General features: G+C 36.8%; 1 pseudogene; it reads left to right on the top strand.

The window, feature by feature from the left end:
- Nucleotides 1-13,631: 13,631 nt before the first annotated feature.
- LOC123521757 lies at nucleotides 13,632-15,161 on the top strand (annotated as a pseudogene).
- The last annotated feature ends 613 nt before the right edge of the window (nucleotides 15,162-15,774 follow it).

The raw sequence follows: 15,774 nt of genomic DNA, 5'->3' as shown, positions 1-15,774 counted from the left end.
TGGTGTTTTTTTTTCTGAAATGAGCATAGTTATCCTTTTCATCGGTGTTTCACTCTCTACTGTGGGGCTAGCTGTACTTTCATATTGTGCATAGCTCCCAGCTTATTATCTTGCTTTCCAAAAGAAGTAAGATAACTAAAATAGGAATCAGAGCTTAAATTCTTTGATAACTAAATATTCACAGTCTTTCTTCCAGTTGTGTAATTTTTATAACATGTTATTTATTTGGAAGTTAATGGGATTTTTCAATGAATTTTTTGAAGTCCCCGAATACACATCACTTGTTTTGGAGGCGGGCTGGATAATTTCCAAACCCTTTGGTTGACTGCTTGCCCTTTCAGGGATGGTAGGCCACATATGTAAAGGGATGGTAGGCCACATATGTGTGTTCCTTTTTCTTCAGAGAACTAAGGGATGTTCTCATTTTTGTATGTGTTTATTTATGGGAGACCTTTATTTGTCCAAATAATCATCTCTATTTCAACCTGCTGTATGCAGGCAGCTTGCAATAGCAACAGCTTTGTCTTATTTTATTATCATTTTTGTTTCACCCCCTTCCACTTCTCTAAGGACAATGTGGACACTTAGGGAGCCAGGTTAAGTCCATTTTCCTTACATTTATCTTTGAGCACTTCTGTCTCTTGCTCCACATTTTTAGAACTGTGGTCCCTTTTTGTCAAAATTTCTATTCTTAATTGAAGAAAGATTGAGTAGCGTTAGGTGTGTCCCCTGCTCATCAATTGTATCTTTAAAAAGGAATGTAAAGTCATCATACTTCACCTTCTGCTTGGTGTTTGCCAAATCATAGCTGGGTTTAGAGGCCAGGAGTAACCGTACATTGCTATTTTTAGACCCCCCCCCCCCTCCCGTTGACAGCATCCAGATGACAGTGAAGCCCATAAACTGACAGTTTAGGGCAAGTATGCTCTTGCCTCGGGCTGTGATGCACTGTGAGACACAGCCCACTGTCCTCCTGGCTTGGATGCCCATGCCTCCTGAGGTTGCTTGTCCTTTCTAATGATGGATCGAGTAAGGCAAGCAGCTTATAGCAGACAGACACTCCCCCACACCCCGCAGCACTGGTGCCGTTTAGCAGTCCCATCGTGCTGCTGACATTTTTCAGCACCCCCCCACTTCACATTGCTCATCACTAACTGTTTGCATCTTATTTCCTATACTGAACAGTAATACAAAATGACAGAACATATACAAGCTCCATTGCTTATTTCAGATGCTGTATTCCAGCCTGATGACAGGGTAGGCCTCACAATAGCTCAACCATGTGGGGACTCTTAGGTTTTCCTTGTTCTCTGGCTTTGTACAGAGCACCATCATTAATGAGCTGGAATTTTCCTAAAGTGTTGGCTATTCCCAAAAGCTGTTGTGATTAAGGGATACTAAGTGTCTGTTTGAGGTGATAGAAATTTTATAACTGCCTAGTGGTGACGGTTGTAAAATATAATGAATGTAATTAAATGCCACTGAATTGTACACAAAAATTGGTGAAATGGTAAAATTTTAATATATGTTTTCTAAAACAGCCATTTTAATTAAAAAATTGTTTCATTTATGCTTTGCTCATTCCAGCAGGGGTGTGCTTGTTTGGCCAGAAACTTTGCTTTCCAGGTAGCAATGCTGAATGTTTCATCCCATTTTTCTGGGAAGAACACCATGTTGTCAAGCACCTTCATCCTTGAAGGCTGCCCTTGGGGCTCTGGGTGACTGGAATGTAGTAGCTATGCACAACTGCCTCCTTTTCTCCAGAACGATTCATAGGAAGCCGGGGAATCTGTTTTAATCTGTGTGGTCTCTTGAGATAAAGATAGCTTTCATATATATACTTAAAAGAGGAACAAGTTCAGTGAAGGAGTAACAGAATGCTCAGTGATGGATGTAATCTTTTCAGGGATTTTATCTTCAGATTTAGTTGAAATCAACTGGTCTCTTGACTTTCTTGTTTCCTAACATACCCAGTAGTAGTATTATGATTACATAATTGGGCCTTTAAATATTTTGACCCTATACATTCTGTGATATTGAATATGGACAGGTGAGTCAGGGAAACCTGGCATCACAGATAATGTCCCAGGTCTTTGCCAAACCATTTGCCCTGGGTTGGTTCCAGTTCTTTGTAACCTCATGTGTGTCAAGAGCAGAGCTGGTTCTCTATCAGTGATTCTTTTTTGGTTGGGGGGAGGGTGAGAAAATTGCCAGGCCTTTTTTCTGAGTTGTTTCTGGGTGGACTCAGTCACCAACCTTTCCATTTGCAGCCAAGCCTTTAACCATTTGTATTAAAGGGACTCCTCAGGTTTTTTTAGACATGCTTAATCTAAGGGAGGGCTTGAGGATTTTTTTTCCTAAGTAAATATTTATGCTTTTGTATCATTTAAACATTTGATGTTTTGTTTTGTCATTTCATGGTGTGTAGGGTGTATATGGATAGTTTAGTGTGAATACTTTTCCTAAATGTGTGTTTTCAAGAGTGGATATAGAACCCAAGGAAAGGACAAATGTCCAGAGTGTGCAGAGGCTTTATGAATAGTGGCGGGGAGATGTTAAGCATGATATCTAGACTCTTATTACCCGGCGATGGAGTGTGAGGCAAACCTGCAGCTCTTTTATCACCTTATGTGGAATTCAGTGGCTTTCGTGTGACAGACTCCTTTCCTAACATGTCTACATCAGCTTAGTAGCAAGACTAGAGGCAAGAGGACATGCTTTTGCAGTAAGAAATATATTGGGGGCTAACCAGAAAGTCTGTGCACAGAGTAGGCGGGGGGTGGGGGAAGATGAAAAGGCAAAGAGAAATATGTGTTTGATTAAATCACCAATGGACTTGCAATAGAATTTTGTTCTTAAAAAGCTGTTTTTCTTCTCAAGAGAAATGACTTTTAGGATTCTCATTTAGTTTTCCAACACTCAGATTATTCTTAATACTGTGTAATGAGAAGTTGCCATTATAGATGTGCTTAAAATTCTGAATATCACGAGAGAAAAAGAGAATTGATATTTGTACTTGTTCTATCTCTGGTGTCACCCGCATCTGTGGGCCTCTTCACAGGCTCACGTGGGAGTCTTTCCAGTAACTGTGTTGGATTAAAGAACTTGGCTGCTTTCTCAGTAGAAAAAATTGGGAATAGTCCTTGGGAAGACAATGCACTGACTATGCCAAGAAGAGAGAGGAAAGTATCTCTTTCCAGTTTGCAAGCTAGTGAGTGGAAATATAATTCACATATGTATCAGAAGACTTCCATTAACCTAATCATTCATAAAAGGAAAACCACTGATGTGAAAGGTTGGTGATGCAGGAAAAGGCAGTAGTCCTGTGGGGCTCAATGCTCTATGGCTGCAAAAGTGCCCCTGTGCTGCATGAAAGCAATTTATACTGCTTTGTCCAGTTTGGTAAGTGCTAAATGATGACATGCAAGCTTGACTTTGCCAAGGATTTAGTCTTGTTTGGATCCACAATCGATGTTCATGGAAACAGCAGTGAAGAGAATAAAAGATGCCTGGTTTTAGGTAAATCTGTTGCACAATACCTCTTTAGAATATGGAAAAGCCAGGATGTTACTTTGTGGATTAACATGCACCTGACTCAAGCCGTGATATTTCAGTCATCTCATATGCATGTGAAGTTGGACATTGAATAAGGAAGATAAAAGAATTAGTACATTTGAATTGTGGTACTGGAGAAGAATATTGGAAGTACCATTGATTTCTATGAAGACAAATTGATCTATCTTGGAAGAAGTATAGTCAGAGAGCTCCTTCAAAGCAAAGATGGTGAGTCTTTGTCTTGCATACTTAGGATATGTTGTCAGGAGGGACCAGTTCCTGCAGAAAGACACCGTGTTTGGTAAAATAGAGGAGCAGCAAAAGAAAGGAAGGGCCGCAGTGAGATGGATGGACATCTGGCTGCAACAATGGGCTCAAGCACAGGAACAATTGTGAGGATTGCGCTGGACTGGGCAGTGTTTTGTCCTCTTTTGCATAAGGTTTCTATAGTAATGGTCATCATGTTTTTTTAAATTTCATTTTCAAGTGACAACATAGTTTTCCAAGCATGGTCACAGATAGCTCCTCCATCAAAGATTAAAGCTCCAAACCATGCTTAGTGCAGGTGCCTAATACACTTTTTTGCATTTAATCGTTTTTTTTAAAATCTATGCTTAAGAAATACACGGCTTATCCCCTCTGCCCCCCATGCACGCCTGTGTGAGTAGGACATGGCTCTATGAGAGGGTAGCTGGTAAGGAGGGAAGTGCAGGTCCTGTCATCATAGTTCCCAGTCAATGCTCACTTCAGAATCACCTCAACAGAACAGTGACCATAATGCCCTAAAAAATCCTTGGGTTCCTTCCATTCACATGTGTGTTGTGTGTGTACACGCAGGCTGGGGACTGGGGAATCTGAACATAGAAAGCTATTAAGTGCTCTGGTTATCTTTTGCTATATATCAAACCACCCCCTGATTTAGTAACTCCAGAGAATAACAACTAGGGTTTTATGAAATAGATTAACTTTTCAATGTTTTATGAATCAAAGAGAAGTGACCATTCTGTTAGATTAAAAATTAGAAAAAAGGAGTATTATCAAAATCATATTGAGGGAAAGACAAAGTAGTTCAAAGAAATATCATTAAAATACTTTCCATTAATGAAAACTATTTAATAATTTTGTTAGCACTGTAAATAGCATATATTCCTGGTTTCAATAGCCACCTTTACTTGGACTCTCTATCCTTGTTCTGCACCGTTTCCCTCTAATCCATCTTCCTCTCAACTTTCCTCCTCTTTTGTTCCTGTTCTCTCCCCCTTTTCCCTCTTTTTTGTTCCCTTTTCCCCAGAACAAATACTTGGATTCTTGCTTGCAAGAAAGCAAATTGAGAAGCAGATGGAAAGGAAAACACACATTAATATCATACACACAAAGTAATACCTCCCTGCCGCCTTTGCAGTAATCAAACTTCTATGTGTTTTAGTTTTCTATAAAAGTGAACCTGAAGACTTCAGCTGGGCTAGATGTGGGGCAGCCATGAACATTGAAGCATCTAATAAGGCTATTACAGAGACTGAATTCACCCAATTCAAGATCCTAACAGGATGCTCTCTCCTATTCCCTCTCAGTCTCAGTCCCATGTATCAGGAATGCAGTCTAAAGCTTTGGTTTCTTAGGATAAGCATTCTTCTTTTTATTTAATCTTCATCTGCCAACATTTTATCTTCTATCTTTAATATAGACAATTTGCACAGCAGTTTACCTTTTATACCTTGTTTTATTTGGGGGTGCCATGGAAATCCACAGACTTCTTGAGGGCACTAGTATATAGCAGGGTGGGTGGGAAAGTATTAAGAGAAAGTCTTAAAAGCAAAGACTAATGATTTTAGGATTTGCCTGGGATATGACATGGAAGTGAGGCTGTTTCAAGCCGTAGTTCAGGTGCACACTGATTATTTTGATTGAAGCACATCCTCAGTAAATAATACTAGAGATCAATTCTATTAATAAACCCAGCTGGGAGGAAATTAAGCACAGTCACTTGACTGATATTGATGCCAAACCGTTTCAGGTGTTCGCATTTCATTAAGGCTATGTGTTGTCTCTCAACCATTGTATTTACATGTTGTGGCAGGCATTTCAAATTAATCAGAAGCATAATTAATAGTAGTAGTAATTAGATTGCCATTTTATGATAGTCTTCCATATAACAGAACACGTGGAGAGGCAAGAAAGATGAGGAGAGACATTGAGGCCTACATAATTGATGTTCTTCTGCTGACTTAGCAAAACAAGCCAACAGTAACGATGCTTTATTTCAGACTGATTTCTTCTTTTAACAGCTTAAATTGAGACAATGTTAACATGAAGTTGAGCTCTCCTTGGACCTAATCTACCAAACTACCCCAAATTAGCTGTGAGGATAGCATTGCAACAGTAGTTCTAATTCAAGTTTAGCAAGGTTACTTTTGATAACTGCAAAGAAGCCAAGGAATAAATATGTGATTTTACATTTCTTATAAGTTTAGTTGAGTTAGAGATTCATATGTGTAATAAATTAACCAGAAATTTGGCGTTTTAAAACTTCAATGAATTATTGAATATGTTTCAGACAAAATATTTTAAAAATAGCTTTTTGAGTAGGCCTTGCGAATCTAAAGAGACACTTGGTAAACTACCCATGGGCTGACAAGAGAAGGACATTTGCATGGAAGTCACCATTCCATGGTTTGCCCTGGAATGATTTTAAATGATTGCATAATGAGGGCATAACGTTACAGGGCTACATATAAACTGCATGGTACTTAATGAATTATTCATGGTAGCCCAAAGGTATAATTATTCAGTGAAATGAGAGCTGAGAAAATTAGTTCTCTATTAATGCTTATTTATATTGATATATATTTTTCTTTATGTGCACATATATTTCTGTTATATAGAACTTAAAGGCAACTCATGGACCTGCTATTTTTGCTGCCTAAATGTCAAATCTGGCAGGAATTCCTAGGGTCAATTATATTTATCCTTTTTTATTTTATTGTAATTAGTTTGTTGGTAGCTGAATTCTGTCTTTGATTTGCAAAGGAAAATAAAATTCTTGCTAAAGCAAGAGTCCTATTGGGAAAGACAACAGCACATCCATGCTTCTAAACCATTGCTGAGTGTCTTACTCGTCCATTATTTAATGGAGAGTCCGAGTGGCACAGTTTGCTTCCCACTCCTCCCACCTTTGTAATCCACAGCCTACCACCCTCAGTACAGTTCAGGAGTCCTTATTGTCCTTCTTTGTCTGAATTGTTATTACAAAGCATTCAATTAACAATATTTACACATTTTAATTCAACATCCCCTTCTCTACTCTTCTCAGAATGATAACCAGGGCTACTCTTCCAAAACATTAATTCAGAGCACATCATGCCTCCGCCTAAAACCTCCAGTGGGTATGTTGGGTAAAACTCCCCATCCTCATGGTGCCCTTTGAATCTTCTGGTGCTGTGATCTGCTACTTCTGTGACTCCTTTCCAAGTGTTTTGCCCCTCCTCACCTGTTCCTGCAGCCACTCTCCTTCCTGTGCATGCAATAAGCCAGCGGCACTCCCTACTAGAAGCCAGTGAGACTGCTCAATAAAAGATAAAAGTGGCCTTACTTGTGTTTATTTACTAATATATGGAGTATAATTTCACTTTTTCATCTGCTTCTAGGTATGCTGGCATCTCTCTCTCTCTTTCAATCGCACAGCACCTTTCTACCAAATGCTTCCCCTCACATTTGCAATACCAAACAGGGATGGAATACGCAGTGGGCAAAGTAAACTTGTGTCTGGACCAGAGGATCTCTGGCTCTTGTTCAATGATGTATTCCGAATGCCTTGAAACAGTGCCTGGTACATGTGAGGAGCTCTGTCAATATTTGCTGATTGAATGGATGTACTTGTATATCTGAAATGCCGTCTTCTGCCTGTGTTGTATATTAGAGAGTGCTCAAGCACCATAGTGTGAAAACCAAATGACTAACATGAGTTTGTTATCTGTTATTGTTGAAAATTAGGAGGAAATGAGATTGTAGCAGGAGAAGTCCTTAAAAAAAATCAATAGATTCAGGACTAAAATTCAGCAAAATGACTTTACTTTTCCCCAACACATAAGCATTCTGTCCCTTGTGGTTCCCAGTCCAGGGAAAGAGTTTGCCTCTGTTTAGTAGTAGTGATAACAGGGTGAGGACCACAAAAGCATGGATAGTGAGTTTGTAGCTTAATTCGGATTGCAATCCTGCTCATTTTTAACTTCAGGAAATCTCATTCACTCCCATAGGTGTCTGTTCACGTGTATGTCTATTTGGATACTCAGTTTCTGAACAATGGTGATTGCCATCACATGGTTGATCAATAGAGCAATAGAGCGTGTATTTCCCTCCTGGGGGTGGGGTCAGAGTTTGTTGAAAAGTTTTCACAGCAGGAAGCAGTGAAGCAGAGGAAAATTTTGGAAGAGTTAAATGTCAGGGGTAAGGCTAAAAGGCAATGAGCTGAATCTTGTGTTTCAGGAACCTTCTTGATATACAGCCTTGTTACTTCTCTCCCCTTGAGTCTCTTGGCACATGTGAGAGAGTTTGGAAAGGAATATCTCATTAGCTTTTACTTTAATTTTAATCTAACTGGTTTGAATTACATCATAGGTGATCATAAAATTAGTCTTTGAAACCACACTGTCTTATAGAAATGTAATGTGAGCCACAATTATGATGTTAAATTTTCTAGTAGCTACATTTAAAAGAAAGTATTTTAATGACTGCATATCTAAAATGTTAGAATTTAACCAAGCATATCTAAAAATGTTATAATTTAAATATACAATCAATATAAGCCTACTGATAAGGTATTTAGCATTAATAATTTAGTTCTTTTTTCTTGACTTTTCTAAATTTGGGATATATTTTATGCTTGCAACTCAGTTTGAACTACCCACATTTCAAAGGCTGGCAGTACCTTACTGGGCAGCACAGCTATAAATAATTCACTATAAGATAAAATCTTAACAATATTTAGATTCTTTTCCTTTTTGGGATTAATTTGTGTTGATTCCTAGTTTATATTTAGTCTATAATGTATGCTACATATTTCTCAATGTTATGAGGTTAGATTATGGAACACAAAGAAATATGTGAATTATCCTGTAGATGGTCGTGACCACAACTAGTAGTTGTGAAAGTTGAATTTTGCTTTAATATTTGGTGAATCAAATAGTAAATATATACCTAGTAGAAACTGAGAATTGAGATCTATGTCCACATACATGTAACAGCCCAAAATATTGTTTCATATTACTACACACAGAACTGTCATAAATATTCTTTAATATATCCCCATTTATTATTATGATTTTTATTTGTTGACCTCATTAATCATGTTAGACTTGCATATGTTCATTTGAATAATTAGGATTGTTTGATACATGAAAGCCAAAATAGATAACCTTTCAGAAACAGTAACAGGAGTAATGGTTCCCTGAGGTTATGGCAAGAGGTATGTGTGTGTGTGTGTGGGGGGCCTGGGGGGACTTAATAGCATTGATGATTGTATAATCACACTTGAGGGGAGTAGACAACATCATTGTATGTGAATGGATGTATTGGATGGTGTAAGATATGGCAAATAAAATTAAATAAAGTAAGGGTTCCTTAAAATTAAAAAAGTAAGGGGGATAGGAATAAAGGGGAGCTGATATCAAGGAGTTCAAGAAGAAAGAAAGCATTTGGAAACTGATTGCAGTAGCAATTGTACAATAATGTTCTATGTGATTGAACTATGCAATGTTATATCTGTCAGAGTTCCCAAGAAAATGATTTGAAAAGTAAATAAAAAGAGTTTGTAGCTACCTTTTCTCTTTTGTATGTTGTAACATCATTACCATTTCAAACTGAGTTTAAGCTTGTAAAAGGACCTCTCAAAGGAAGTTTGCATATTGAATACTCAAATTGAATCCTGAAGATACTATTCTCAGGATAATCTGGGCATGGCAAGTGTAACCTGATTAACTCAGGAAATGATTGGAAGTTGTAATACATGCTAAAAGTACTGCACTGATCTTTGATAACCATGATGAATAAGATGGAGGAATAAGTAGTTCTTAAGCTCAGGAATAGTAACAGTGCATTTTTAAAAATTTAACATTTTGAGCAAAAATATGACCCTCTCAGGTGGAAAACAAACAATTGTTATTTAAAGATAATAAAATGAAGCTAAAATTTTTAAGTGTTGAAACAAGTCTCTGAGTTCAGGTTCTCTTTCAGATCAGGTCTTCTTTAAACATCGGGGCCTCCTTATGCTGTTTTTCACCCTCATCTCCAGTTTAAGGAGACAAGTAATTATATACACACCAGCTAAATGTCTGGTAAAATCTTCAGGCAAAACTGAGTTGACTTGTGTGGAACTGAATTTAAGAATACTTGATGGGATATTGCTTCAGTCTGTGAATGCTTGTCAGATTGCATTTATTACAGTTGCTTCCATTTGCAGGATGTGTGCTTTGGTCCTGAGATACTCTCCCCTGCCTCTCTCTTCTTTTCTCTAATGACTATATATCTCATATTTCTGAGGGGGTCACTATCAAGCTGTTAGTCATTTTTTTACTCTCAAATAGAAAACAATATTTTATTCTGCCTGAAATTCCTTTTTGATTATATCCAAATCACTGCCTTCTGATGAAGAAAATATTTATATGATAAAATATCACAGTGTTTTATAAGTTGTGCAAATGGAACATATAATATGTAATGTAAGTCATATTTATAAAGTAATCTGAAATAAAATTATTAGATTCATAGAAAAAGGATTCATTTATAAGTTAATTGAATCTATTATTAAATGTCATTGCAATCAAGTCTGGTTTTCCTTTGATGTTGTGATAGCACAGTCTAGGGTGTGTAAGGCTGAGTTCTGGGAGAACCAAAACAGGTACACTTATATGTGTTTATAAAGAAAGTCATTTATAACAAGGACGTTGCTCACTAGTTCTACTAGTAGTTAGGTCCATTCTAGTTCAAGTGCTTGGGTGAGCTGTTAAGCTGGAGACTTTTCCAGACTCATGTAGCTGCCAGGGCTGACGACCCAGAAAGTAAGATGATGAGCCCAGAAACAAAAAGATCACAGGCTGGTGGAACCCCAGGCACATGAATGTACAGGAGATCAGTTTGGTGACTACAGAATTGAATAAATCCAAGGTCTGCAGGGAATATGGCTAGCCATTGACAAAAGTCCAAAGAATCTGTGGTTGATGAGACAGATGCAGGATCCAGGACAGCAAGAATAGACAATCCTTCCCAGAGTGTCTGTTTAAATAGGAGTAGGCCCCATGCCAGGTGATAATTCTTATTGCATCAGAGTCATGATATGATTAAAGTGGTTGCATTCCACTTAATCGTCCCACAACTGTTTACAGCAGATTGTATCACTGAGTTGATTACATATGTTTGCTCGAGTCATGGGAAGTTGTGACCTCCAAATAACAAGAATCCTGACCTAGCCAAGTTGACACAAAACCTAATTATCACAGGGAGAAAAAGAGAAAGCCAGACTTTTGAAAAGCTCATATTATGTTTCTGAAAGTTTGTCAAGATTTGAAAACTTGTCTTCATTTTGAAAAGAAGCACACAGCCTGATTCTCAGGAAGAATAACATCTGGTGTCTTAAAGGATTGTCTTAAAATGAGAAACCATCTAGGTCAGGGATCCTCAAACTTTTTAAATAGGGGGCTGGTTCACTGTCCCTCAGACCCATTGGAGGGCTGGACAATAGTTTTTTTTTTTAAATTAACAAATTCCTATGCACACTGCACATATCTTATTTTGAAGTAAAAAACAAAATGGGCCAAAAACACCCAGCGGCCCGGATCAATGTCCTTGGCGGGCCACTTGTGGCCCGCGGGCCATAGTTTGAGGACCCCTGATCTAGGTGGTTAATCCATTTGGAAATTTAATCCATATGGAAGAAGCACACTGGCCTTTGTGAGCTGAGGATTTAAATGATAAAATCATTAAGACCAGAGGAAGGACCTATTTTAGAGCTTAAATTGAGAGCACCCAATTTGTAGAAGGCTATCGATAAAAGTGAAAGGCCAAAATCCATTTGCAGGGTCCCACATGGATTAAGCCTCTTTGACCATTGACCATGGATGTGAATAGCCTTGCTATCAGACACAGTGCATTGGAAAATGGATTAATGCAGATATAGTTAGGTTGAAATTTGATACTTTATAATTGATTAGCTCTTTTGATTCAATTTGTTTTATTTTTATTACTTTTTGTTACCCTTTCAGCTGAGATTTTTCTATACCTAATTTAATTTTTTGTACCTTTTGTTTTTGTATGTTTTTCTGTATAAGAAGTTCAGGATAGGTAATTTTACAGACAGTAACTGTATTAATAGTTTCTTATGATTATGGCAGGGGAAGTTGGGAGAAAATAAGGAACTGAAAATAATGAATAGGAGAATGAAGAAAATGTTTAAAATTTATTGTTATGATAATTGCATAATTCCTTTAATATATTTCAACCATTGCATATATGATCTATGAATTATATGCCAATAAAATTGTTAAAAATTCACTAGAGAAATAAATCATTTTTCCTAGAAACATATCCAATTTCTCAATCTATTCAAATTTTTCACTTTAGATTTTTAAAAGAATTAAGTACAATCCTTTATTTTTGCCAAAATTATCATATGTAAATAGGGCTTTTTAAAGACATCATATTTCCCATAGATGGTTCCTGGATGGTTGCAAAAATTCTTGATCTAATCATGATTTTATAATTGTTCTTGAATCAGATATATTGAGCTATCTGCTAATAAAGGCAACATTTCTTCTGATTTCCAATAAAAAAGAAGCAAACTAAACAAAGCATAATTATAGATAAGATTGGGAATTTAGGTTACCTCTTTGGGGGCTGACATCTCCAAATCTGATAATTTGCATAAATGTTAAAGTTTATAAATGCTTAATTTGCCATGCCTAAAAAGACAAGGTGGTTATCTGAGATAAATATTGTTAACTTTTAAATGTAATTTCTTAAGCAAGAATCTCACTTCTCAAACAGTAAGCCTTAATTTATCCTAGAATAGATTAAATGGCACATAATCTCATCGCTGAAAATGACAGTTTTTCAAATCAATTTTTCAGAAACCATTTTCTAAAAAAATGAAGTTTCCAAACTCAACACATTCTGGAACTATGTTCACTGAAAGGGTTGAATGCTTCTTCATGGAGATTATTAATAAACAGAAAGCAAAGTATATATTTATGATTTGTGTACAAGGATCTACATATAGCCTTCTCCCTGGGGGACGGACAACAGAAAAGTGGGTGAAGGGAGACGTCGTACAATAATAATTTGTAAATTATCAAGGGTTCGTGAGGGAGCGGGGAGTCTGGAGGGAGGAGAAAAAATGAGCTGATACCATGGGCTTGGGTGGAGAGCAGATGTTTTAAGAACGATGAGGGAATGAATGTACAAATGTGCCTTACACAATTGATGTATATATGGATTGTGGTAAGAGTTGTATGAGCCCCTAAGAAAAGGATTTTTAAAAAGTTAATGGTGAAATGTAGCACAATGATATTTCATTATTTGGAAATAAATAGATCTTTGAAAATATTCATATTAGAATATTTCAGGTTCTGAAATTTTTGTCGTAGTTTAATCAGTTATGGCTCTTGCCATTGTTAGACTTTGGTTGGCTTTACTAAAAGAAAATATATATTGGCCTTGATTTATACGGTTCAAAAACAAAACAAATACAAAATAAAGTTTATGAAGTAAAGGTGAATAAAAAGAATGAAAAGATTGAAAATGCTATCATTCATTAAATAGCTGTAGTTTCCCATCACAAACTGAAAAGCATTCTGTCATATTGTGAAATTTTGACCAAAGGAGATAAGATGCCATAACCTTCCTCCATCTACAAATTTTGAACAGAGCACATATTTCTCAAGTACTCAGCCCAATACAAATTAAATGACTTTATGAAAAAGCTCAGAATGTAGAGGAGCCTTTGAGTGCCCTAGGGGGAGGTGGAGAGGGAGCAAGTAGAGGGCACAGTCACTACTTAGGGTCAGCTAAATTGTGAACTAATCAGCCAAATGGGCACCATTAACTTCAAATTTTATGTGAATAGTTTCCTGGAGTCCCTACCCAAGCTGTGTGCCCAATTTGGCTACATTGATGACCACTTACCATCAGAGTGTCTAATACAGGTTCCTAAGGTTGGGAGTGTTCTCAAGGAGATGCTGGTTGAACAGGTGTGCTCATCACGATTCTCTGACACCAAGAAGCATAAGGGTTTCTTTTTATATAACCAACATTGATTGCCTAAATGGAAAGGGGTTACCCCCAAAACTTGAATATTGGGTATTCCGAGGCTCCAAGATATAACAGGCTGAGAGAGTGGTGAAGCTCATTATGAGACTTGAGTCTCCCTAGTTTTTCTTGAATATTCTTCAGCACTTTGAATCCATTCTGACATAGTTGTCTTCTGGGTAAAATGGTGCAAATTAAGAAGAAAGACACACAGAACAAGCGAAAGGGTTGTTGAATAAGAATACGCATCATAAGGCAAATTACTTCACAATCCGAAGAAAAATGAAAACTCAGAGTTCTTCTCCAAAGAAATAAGGACGAGTAGGTTTTCTGAAAGTAGAGTTTAAAGAAGAAATGCATGTGATACAAGAGAACATGAGAGAGCTGGAAAGTGAAGCGACCAATTTCAGTAAGGGAAAAAACAGAACTGTTTCAGAAAGGAAAAAATAAAAATTGTCATTGGTAATGTCAGAAGACTCTACAGTCTTATAGTTTCCAAGTGGAGTCAGTCTTTGTCTTGTTGCAGATGTGATGGCAAATCTTCAGAGGTAATTGGGGCATGTTGAGGTCCTAGGAAAATCCTGAGTGGACCTGTGTCCACTACGGAGGTGATTGTTTATTCCTTCAGTTTTGTGTGTGTCCTGAGATGGTTTTCATTCACCTTGAGTAGTTATCCAAAGAAACGTTTGAGTACAAACCTTCTACAGAATTGCCACCCATATCTAAAACCCAGAACCCAGATTCAGAAAATTCAGAACTAACTAAGCATTCCTTCAGCTATAGAGGGAATTTACTGAGTGAGAGAGAAAAAATTAAGAAGATGCTTAGAGAATGAACTGGTAGGCATACAAAGAGAGAGAGAGAGAGAGAGAGAGAGAGAGAGAGAGAGAGAGAGAGAGAGAGAGATAAATAGGACTCAAGAACAAGTAACTCCAAGTCAGATCATATCTATAGAAAAACAATTCATGCAAATATATTTAACAAAAGGACATAGTAATAAAGGGGGGGGGCTGTAACAGTGGTTAGAATACTAAAGAGACCAGCTTATATCATTTTTATATCAGACAGATTCCAAGACACTAAACATACTTCATCACAAACAAAGCTGGAGACTGTAAATGGAAACAGAAAAAGCCTGTTTTATAATCAAAATTAAATGTATATTCTACTTGCTAAAACTGATAAAATTTTTATGAGAAATGAAATCACAGGAAGTACAAATGATTGAAGTTGAAAGAAATGATCTTATAAGCTACAAAATGAAGCACCAAACAAAAAAAATGGCATTGAGGGTTGCTAAAATAAAAGATTGAGTTATGTACATCACGGATACACTCAAGAAAACAATTAGATCTCAATCCTTGATACTGTTGTAAAATTAAAATTGATAAAATTGGCAAACATTTTATATTTAATTTCTTTTTCTTTAGGTTCATGGGCTTTTGCCATATAAATACATCTTGTATTAGTACCTTGCTTTATGAACCAAAACTTACATAAAACCAAAACCAAACCCACTGATATTGAATAAATTAAGCATTTCCGAGGCTTTGTAAATCTTCCTGGGAGCAGAGAGCTTCATCTTTATCCCTCAGAGTGGCTGGTGGGTTGGAACCAGCTACTTTGTGATTAGTAGTTCAAAGCTTACATGATATGCCACCAGGGTTCCTGATATAAGCTCATGCTAAATTTATTTTGTGTTTAAGAATTACTGAGGATCAATATAATCTATATATATTCAAAATGAATAATTTACCTTTGTTAAGTTAAATCAGACTGTGAATGCTTTTAGGATTGAATAATAACTGTGGAAAACTCATTATGTTATTGGCCCAAATTATAGGAGACATTGTTCTGTGATATAATTTTTTATTTATTTTTGACTGAACAGACAGAACATAACTAGTACATTTAAATCCTAGGTAT

This window comes from Echinops telfairi, unplaced genomic scaffold, assembly GCF_000313985.2.
Source record: "Echinops telfairi isolate 266 unplaced genomic scaffold, ASM31398v2 ScPeMD7_57;HRSCAF=196, whole genome shotgun sequence".
NCBI classification, from domain to species: Eukaryota; Metazoa; Chordata; class Mammalia; order Afrosoricida; family Tenrecidae; genus Echinops; species Echinops telfairi.
The sequence above is the reverse complement of the archived record's forward strand: the minus strand, read 5'-3'. Positions and strand labels throughout refer to the sequence as shown.